A 10,276-nucleotide genomic window follows, 5' to 3' on the forward strand; every position below is an offset into this window, starting at 1 on the left:
AATCATGATATTAGCTTGAATATTTTTGACCAATATTGACCCAATTATTAGCAATTTTTTCTTACCTTTCCATGCTATGCAGCAAAAATCCTTTCAGGGACAGCATTAATCCAAAACTACTGTCCTCCTATTTCTTATATTGCGCATACTTCAACTTCAGGTAGGGCATGCATATCCTGATGCCCCATATGCTTGTGTATGTATGTGTGTATAACATATTATTATTATTATTATCATCCTTTATTTAATGGTGCCACAAGTGTCGTGCAGCGCCTTACATAGTACATAAACAAATAAGTGAACAAGAAACCAGTGACTTGCAATACTATACAATGCAGGACAAGGTTTGTATACATTGCTGCATTAGTGATCATAACACTGAAATACACAACAGGGCGTAAGTGTTAGGTGTCCTAGTGGGTAAGGAAGGCGTAAATAAAAGTATAAATAGAGAGAAGCACAAGAAGGTAGAGGGCCCTGCTCATGAGAGCTTACATTCTAATGGGGAGGGGCAGACAAACAGATGTGACACAGATGGGTTAGACACAGAGGAAGGAGAATGTAGCAGCATATTTGTATGTAGCAGTGATACTACCTCATCAGTTTTGTAAAACAGGCACAGCTATATATTTTAAGCATGTGCTCAAACCACTTAGTGATACAACTGGACCAGTCCGGAGCAGGTATGCCTTCTACATGCTGGAAGAAGGTCTCCATTGCAACATCCAGTGACTCAAAACGAATACCACAAATCTTATTCTTGATTTATGGGACCATGAAGAAGTCGCAGGAGGCCAGTTCTGGACTGTATGGTGGATGACCAAGCTCCTGGATGGATTTATGGGCCAGAAAATCCACCATTGAACTGGACTTGTGGGCAGGTGCATTGTTGTACTGGAGCAGGGGACTATGAATGCGAGTTCTTGGTTGGTGCCTGGAAATGTGGTTGGCGTACCAGTCCCCAGTGAAGGTGCACTGCTGCATGAGTGGTACGGTAGCTACATGACCCGTCATGGCCACAAAAAAAGCCACCATCTGCTTGGCCATGCTGTGCTCACATTGGAACTTCTGTGGTGCTGCATCTCCAACTAACCCTGGACCGACTGTTGTTTAGTCTCGGGGTTGAAACTGTAGATCCAGGATTCATCTCCACTGATGATGTCCCAGAGTTTGAGCAACCTCCATCAAAGCTGGCCAGCATAATGCGGCACCAAGTCGCACAAGCTTCCTTCTCAGTCAGCTGATGGGGCACCAAGTGTGCAGAAACCTTGCCCAGGCCAAGCTTTTCGTGGAGTATGGAGTGGCTGGATCCAGATGAGATGCCTATCTCCTTCTCTAAATGGGCCATAGTTGCCCTGACATCCACCTCAACTATGGCACCCACGACAGCAACGTTATCATTGGTGATGGCAGACACAGGTCAGCTGCAGCAGTCCTCAGTTTCCAGGGACCATCTCGCTGCAACAGTCCTCGTCTTCCAGGGACCATCTCCCATGCCGAAATTCTGAAAACCACTCAAACACAGTGGTTGGGGACAGTGCTTCCTCCCCAAAAGCTGTTTCAGTCGGTCTAAACCAGGGGTGTTAAACATCTCCTGTTTTTGCAGACCACTTTTGTAGTTGTAGAAGATTATGGCTCTCCGGTGGCCTTTGTTGAGCTCCATAACGAGTTTGTGTTGCTGTGCAGTGCTGTTTATATACGATTCTGTGTTCTGAAATTTCACAAGAACTTTAGTCAGAGATTATAGTTCACAATCAGACAGTCAGATTGTGTCTACTGTAGCTATGCACTAGACATCCGCAAAGTTACTGCACACCGCTAGTATATAAAAACAAGAGAGGAGAGGTAAATTACAGGATCACATACAACTATGCTGAATGAAAGGAGGAAAGTGGAGGGAGTTTCTGCTACCTGCAGGGACTGATGGGAAAAGATCCATCTGTCCCTTCAGTTTTCAAGAGAAATAAGGATTTTCAACATGAAACACCACATTTAGATGGTGTTAAAGAAGGTAAACTTTTAGGAAATTTCCTAAAGTTTTTCTGCTTGCTGCATAGCAGAAAACAGTAACTGCTGAAGAGAGCAATAGGCCCCAAAGTGTGTCTTCATTGCACAAAGTAAATTGCTTTGAAAACAGTGGTTTGTGCTGATTACTGCCAAAAAGCTGTCAGTGTGGGTAAAGATGTCATAGGAATGCATCATGTTATGGGGCCTATTCATCATTGGGGACCAGAAGTCCCCCGATGTCTAAGAATCCAACTTGTTGCAAGTTGCTGCGGTGGATACTTAAGTACCAGAGCAATTCAGCATTGCTTCGAAAAGCAGCTGACCCCACGATCCCTAATGATACCTACAGATGCCTGGCCACAGGTAACTCAATGCAGATGAGGTAGAGGGCGTTACACCGGCATTAAACCGAAGTAAAACAGAAAGAGAACATTTCATCATCCAAAACTAAACTACAATCGACACTGCATATGGACACCTATGGAGCATCAAGTATGAGTTCACTACCTCTTCACAACAAATACCTGCTGCCTGCATAACCAGGACATACAACACTGAACTCCTTGTTTGATCATTGTAAAGAATTACCACAACACTTTTTGCGCTGCCTCTTTTTTCACAAAAAACTATTTTCATATCTGTGCCAATGCCAATTTACCTCTTTAACCTTGCATATACTGTCTAATTTACCATTGCTTTTTTGCCTAGCCTCACAACTTCGAACTACTAATACAGTGTTATCTATTACTAATTTTGTAAACCCATTAGATATTCACATATATTCCCCTTAATTCAAAAATAACTTTTGTCATCGAGCATACACATTCACCAACAGTGTTCTTTCACCAGCTTTTTTGCTAAATCTTTAGCACTGTCGTTCTCATACAGACACTATTCCTACTTCCATTTTTCCTCCCGCTTCTTACCTTATCCACACCATGACCATGTTTTCCTTCAAATTCTCCCTTTACTCAGTGCCTACCTAATCCTTTATTCTGCCCCCAGTTCCCACCTCTATCCTCCCCCCTAGTCTCCTCCACCTCTTAACAGCAATGTTTATAAACTGTTCTTATCCTGTATTGTTTTGGGCTGTAAGTCGCTGTTTTCATGTTTGCTCATTTGTTTATATACTTTGTAAGGCGCTGCGGAATCCTTGTGGTGCCATATAAATAAAGGATAATAATACTAATAATAATAATAATACGCTCAAAACCCTCTTCGCAAACCAGGACCTACTTCCTATAGGAAGGAGCATGATTCTGGGGACCAATGCCATGTAAAGTTATTGTTAGCAAACTCCAAAAACTTTTAGTATACTGAGGAGGCGATACAAATGTTTTCCCGGCGGCTTATTTTTTTTAAGACGTCTGATGGAGCAATTCAATTGTTGCTCCATCAGCATTTCTGCTCGTACCCTCAGGAGGGTGTGAGCAGAAATGTGTGAGAAAGCCTTAACCCGAACTTTAGACGGGTTTAGCCATTTTACACGGCTAAACCTGGGGCGAAGAGGGCGATAATTAATGAGCGCCCAGAATAATTGAATTGCGACACTTGGTGCTCATTAATTATCACGGCTTAAAAAACATTGCTGAATATTAGGCAGACCTATCGTGCCGCTAATAATGAATGGGCCTGTTATGCAAAAACTAGCGTTTTCGCTTGTGTAATGGGCCCATTAGTGATAATAAATAGGCCTCTATTACACAATATCACACATTTCAAACAGTTACACCAGCATAAGGATAGTAGCCTGACTTCACAAAGCAGGGAGAAACATCTTTCGATTTTTTTACTTTTCCTTACTTTGGATTCAGAAATGACCATAAGTGTGTCCGAAAATGCAGGTTAGATGGACCTGTTGCCATATTGATACTGTATGTCTATATTTTGGACCAAAAATATATATTATTACCCAAGTGACTATGGGGCCTGATTCAGACCCGCTCGCAAGCAGGTCGATGGTTCCCCACTGCGCATGCGCCGCCTCCGGCATGTGCATGCGTGATACCCGTTCAGTGACGGCAGCTCCGTCGCTACGGGTCTCGCTACAAGACGGGGTGGCTGTCGATGATGAGTGACAGCTCGCCCCGTTTTGTAGGCAGAGAGGGGGGGTGGCTGCACAAATGCAGGCATTCCCTTAGGAACGCCTGGCATTTGTGGGCGGCCCTACTGACATCACTTGTGATGTCAGTAGTGGACTTCCTGCTTTATTAGACCTGGAAGTCCACTCGGGCTTGCGGGAGCCGAGACCATACCACAGGGTCTCGTCGCAAGCCCGATGGTCGCGATAATCGCGAAGGACTCTAGGCCGCTCGCACAAGCTGTGGGTGGTCACCCACAGCTTTGCGAGTGGCCTGTAGAAGAGAAAAAAAAAGCCCATCAGACCTGCGAGCTGTCTCCGGCAGCGAGCGGGTCTGAGTCAGGCCCTATGTCTTTTCGGAGTTTGGCCTCGTTAGTTTACGCCATCCTCAGATGGTATAAACTGCTTGATGCCTATGGAGGCATTTTCGCAGGAGAGGCATCTTACAATCCCTTTCTTGCACCCTCTGTCTGGCTCCGGAAACTAACACTGTGCGCATGCGCAGAGTATGATCCCTTGGAGGAAGCAAATGTGAAAGACTTCTCCAATATGCAGGGGATGTAACTCACATGGACAGCGGTTATTGCACCCGCTGTCCCTGCAAGTTATCTTTAGTACATAGAAGGGGAATTTTTATTTAAAATGAAAAAGTTCATGGGGCGTGGCTTGGAGCGGCATGGCATAGGGAGAAACCTGCTTGCTCTCCTGATGAATATCCTGAAGATATGCTAAAGGAGCTGTGCCCCAGGATTTCCACTTATCTGCCCACTGAGTGAAGGTCTTCTACCCCATCTGCACCTGCAATGGGGACCTCTCCTGCGCTGCTTGAGGTGCTGCGGACTCTGACTTCCGGGTCTGGCAGTGGCTGTGTACTGGGCACTCTGGCACTGGGTTCTTCCTGGAGGTGTCACCTCTACCTCTTCTTTGCTGTGGTGGACCTGCACTTCGCTCTCTCTCCTCACTAGGCTCCGGTGTTTGTGTCTGCGGGTGTACACTGACGGCGGCCATCTTGGATCCAGTGGTGCAAGACAAGTGTTGCTGCTGCCTGGAGGGTGAGAGGTTCTCTGTGCCCTGCCCTCTATCTACCTCCTTGTTATCTCACCTCCCTGCTGTTTGGTCTCCCTGTTGATCTGCCAATTGTGCCAGTGCAGCTCTATTATACTCTGGTGTTGTTTGACTAGGACTTGTAGTTCATCTGGGAATATTTCTCACCTGAGGTTCGGCTTTACTGTCTGCATACATTGCATTGCCGCTGTGTTCCGGAGTGTCCGTCTTCAACTCCTGCAGCTCCTGCCTGTATTAATATCTCATCCTCTGGTTTGCTTTTACTATGGGAAAATCTGGTGTCTGGAACTGTTTCTAAACTGGAGCGTTTTGCGCGCAACTCTACTCCGTCTCCACCAGTGGACCCCCCTCCTGTTATTCCACCGCCTTCTCCTCCCACTGCTATGTCTGACTCTGCAAATGACCCTTATTTTCAACATATCCTGCAAGCGAATGTGGAGTCTGAAAAAAGAGTTATTGACAATATAGTCGAAGTGCAGATTGATGTTTCATTGATTTGTCATGACCTTCAGGGAGCGAGTGGGGGAGGCAGAACCTCGTATTTCTGCCGTGGAAGACCTTATGACGCCTATGCCTGGGCAGATCACGGCTGTTTCTGCTGAAGTGGCATCACCATTCAAAACTCTCTGACCTGGAGGGCCACCTTCGGATAAATTATTTGCACATTGTGGGTCTCCTGGAATGGACTGAAGGATTAATTCCTGAGGTGTTTCTTGAGGAATGGCTGGTAAAGCTCTTTGACAAGGATGCCTTTTCCCCGAACCCACCGCGTGCCTGCTACACCCCCTCCTCCTGGTGTTCCACCAAGGACATTTATTGCCCGTGTGCTTCATTATAGGGACCGTGATGTTGTGCTACGATTGATTTGTCTTCATGGTCAAGTTGGACAATCGGATTTCGCTGTGGATCTACAAAAAAGTTGTTCTAAATGTCTTCCAGTTAAACGCAAGCTTCTTGACCTGCAGCTACAGTATTCCATGCTTTTTCCTTCATGTCTTCGTGTGGTGGCGGATATCATTACTCATTTCTTCAATACCCCAGCTGAAGCTGGGGCTTGGTTGGCTGGACATCCACGGCCTCACCTTTGATATCCAGCTCTGGTCTTATTTGATTATTCCTGCTTCCAGTCTAGGAATACCTTGGTACATTCTGTGTGATTGTGTGACATTTCCTATTTGTGTGCATTCATTATGGTTCATTATTGTTTCTCTTTTTTTCCTGTTTTTTGGTGGGAGTGCAGTTGGGGGGAATTGATTACTATCTTTCTATTTGGGGTTGCAGCTCCGTAATGAAGCAAGTATAGAGGGCCTTGCTAGTAATAGCTTAGTTTATTTGTCTATTTGTTTTTTTGTGTACTACTGGTGTTTCTAGGTGGTGTGATAATGTTGTGGCTTGTTCTGCTACTATCGCACTATCGGGGTCGGCTAGGAGTTTTTATTTCATCTGATGTAGTTTAGAATAGTGTTTCTTTTACTACTTTTTTGGGATTAGGTATATCTTAGGTTTTGTAGGGTATGCAGGGTGGGATGTGGGTATGGGTTGGTTTGTTATTTTTCTTATACTGTTAATGTTTGTTTTATATTTTTGTGTGTTGCTACTTTATGCATAATGTTGATATTGCGGATTTTATGCCAGTTTATGTATATCCTTATTTTTTTTCTGTTTCCCTATTTCTCTTTATCCTCTTTTATCGCCTGTGACTTATCTTTATGGGATAATTCTGTGGGCCTCCGTTTGCTCACCGGGAATGTTCATGGTCTTAGTGATATGGTCAGAAAGCCTTGGTTTTGTTTCAGGTCAAGAAACTGAATGTTGTCTTTAGGAGACTCATCTCTTTGGTAGCCATATATGTTAGCTTTGAAAAAGCCTTGGGTGGGATGGATGTACCATTCTACTTTCTCTCATAATTCTAGAGGTGTCTCTATCCTGGTTCACAAGCGTCTTAACTTTAGTCTTGAGTCAGTCCAATTGATCCAATGGGTAGATATGTTTTCCTTAGAACATTTATTACCTTTCTGTTTGTGCATATACTTGCAGTCTATATCCCCAGCCATATTCTAATGAGGTCTTAATTAAGGCTGCAGCCTTTATAGCACTTTCTCCCTCTACCCTTGTTATTTGTTTAGGTTATTTTAATGTAATTGTAATGTATCCATCATTGGACCTTTGGAGAGAGATAATTTCTTCTGTACCCTCTCCCCATCTCCTTTTTCTAAACTAATTGCTGAATTAGGTTGGTTAGATGTTTGGCGTGACTCTATTTTATCTTCCTTTATCTGGGGGGATAAGAAACCTCGGATTGCTCTCCGTACCCTATGTAGATCCAAATCTGTAGGTGGTATGGCTCTTTCTAATTTGAGACTGTATTATATGGCATCATAAGTGTCTCATCTGGTGACCTGGCTGACAGCTGGTAGTGACACCATTCTGGCAGGTTTTCTTGGTGAGCAGATGGGGTCCCCTTTAACTCCCTTACAGGTTTACTTTATGTGAAAATGCCAGGCAGAACTCCCCCTTACTCAGGCAGGCTCTATTGGTTTGGTGTATTGCTAAGGATGAGGGTATGGACCCTGATGTCCCACTATGGTTTAATGGTGGTCTTTCTGAGCTGGGTTTGCTTGGCTTGGATTTATCATGGTATCAAAACACTTGCTCATTTGTTTCACAATGGTGTTCTCCATTATTTTGACCATTTGCGCATGGAACTTGGACATCCTCGTATGGCCTTCTATAAATAGCTCCAGCTCCGTCATGCCCTGCGCACCCAGTTTGGAACTGATCCTATTTCATTATCCCCTTCTCCTCTTAAACTTGCACTCCTTCAATTAGCTTCTCATAAGACGTTTGCCTATCTTTACATTGATGTAAGTTGCCGGATGCCCTTCTTCCCCTTAGGAATAAATGGGAACTAAATTTGGTCTCTCTTCAGGATGAGCAATGGACTCAGTTGGTATACTCTATAAAGGTACACTTCCCCTTGTGTTTCCAACAAATCCATTATTTCATTCTGCACAGGTCTTACCGTTCTCCTATTTCTTTTGCTCATATTGATGTTAATGTTCCAACTAACTGTCACAAATGTCATGCACTTTATTGCGATTTTTGGCATTTATTATAGGATTGCCCTAGGTTTATTGATTTTTGGACATTAGTGTGGTCAGATATTCATTTCACTCTCCCATCATTACTCCCACCAGAAGATCAACTTTGTCTATTTGCACTAGATTTTGAAGAAATGTTTAATATTACTATTTACCATTACTATTTAGGTTTATCTACTTTGGCTAAAGCGAGTATTGCCCATTCCTGATGTGCTCCTGACCCTCCAGACATACACAATTGGTGGGCGCTGGTTAACGTTACAAATGACCATGAACAATATGTTTATATTAGTTGTAAGGCCCTTCCTAAATTTCATAAGTTATGGGATAGATGGGCCCTTTCTCCACTGGGTCTTTGCAGACCTGTTTGGGATCCTACAATGTAATATTCTATCTTTCTTTCTTTCTTGTACAAGTGTTTCTCTAATATGTTTTTTTTTCTAATTCATTACTTTGTTTGTCTCCCTTTGCCTCCATGTGCGAGATCCTTATTAGTTCTGTGTTTTAGGCTTGGCTTGTTATTACTGGTTTCCAATTTGACCGTGTATTTTATTATCTGATGTTGTGTTCTCTGATGGCAAATCTCAATTGTCTTTTATTTGTATTTGTTTTTTGATTTCTTTATACTAAGTAGAAAAAGTTTTCAATAAAAATTTATATATATGGACTGTTAATAATCGCTGCAATGGCGCAACAAATCCTTTACTCCCTTGGTCTATGTTACACTGCCCTCTCCTGCTGTCCTCCTACCTATCTGACCATTCCTTCTCTGTCTCCTCTCATGACTCATCTTACCTCCCACTTCCACTAACAGTAGGCTTTCCCCAAGGTTCTATTATTGGACCTCTCCTATTCTCCCTGTACATCCTCTTTAGGTGAACTCGTCAACTCTTTTGACCTCCAATATCATCTCTGTGCTGATGATACTCAGATCTACCTTTCCTCCACTGACCTCTCCCCTTCTCTCCTCAATCACAATTCCAACTGTCTCTCTGCTATCTCTTCCTAGATATCCCAGTGCTTTCTTAAACTCAACATATCTAAGACTGAGCTGATCATCTTCCCACCTTCCCGCATAACCTCACTTCCCTCAATTTCATTATCAGTTGATGGCACAATTATTTCCTTTAGCCCCAAAGTGCGCTGTCTTGGAGTTATCCTAGACTCCTCCCTCTCCTTCAAACCTCACATTCATCACCTCTTGCAGTCCTACCGTTTCCATTTCAAAAATATTTCTAGAATTAGACCCTTTCTCACCTTTGATGCTACTAAAACCCTCATCCACTCACTTGTCATCTCCAGATTGGACTACTGTAACCTCCTCCTATCTGGCCTACCAGACTCTGACCTCTCTCCACTCCAATCTGTCCTCAATGCTGCTGCTCGGATCATATTCCTCTCTAAACATTCTACATCTGCCTTCCCTCTCCTTCAAGCCCTACACTGGCCCCTGTTCCTCTTCAGAACCCAATTCAAGGTTCTTACTCTCACCTACAAAGCCCTCATCCAATCATCTCCCATTTACATCTCCGACCTCATCTCCCTTCACACTCCTGCCCATCCACTTAGCTCAACAAATGCATGCTGTCTCTCCTGCCAACTGATTACTTCCCCCACCTCCAAGATTTTGCCCGTGCTGCTCCCTTCCTTTGGAACTCTCTCCCTCTCCCCATCAGACTCTCCACCTCTCTGTAAATCTTCAAACGGGCTCTCAAGACCCACTACTTCATAAAAGCCTATCAGCTCTCATCCTAACCCACTACTAATGCTCTTTCCTCTCTGTCTACCCCATCTGTGTCACGTTTGTCTGCCCCTCCCCTTTAGATTGTAAGCTCTCAAAAGCAGGGCCCTTTGCCTTCATGTGCTTCTCCTTATACTTTCTTCTACTCCTTACTCCCCACAAGGGCATCTAACTCTTGATTGCTGACTCTCTGCTGCTGCTTAATTTGAGTGTTATAATCACTAATGTAGCATATCCTTGTCCTGTATTGTACTGTGAGTCACTAGTTTCTTGTTCAGTTAT

The sequence above is a fragment of the Taudactylus pleione genome, unplaced genomic scaffold, assembly GCF_031769625.1.
Source record: "Taudactylus pleione unplaced genomic scaffold, aTauple2 ptg001607l, whole genome shotgun sequence".
In the NCBI taxonomy this organism is placed as follows: domain Eukaryota; kingdom Metazoa; phylum Chordata; class Amphibia; order Anura; family Myobatrachidae; genus Taudactylus; species Taudactylus pleione.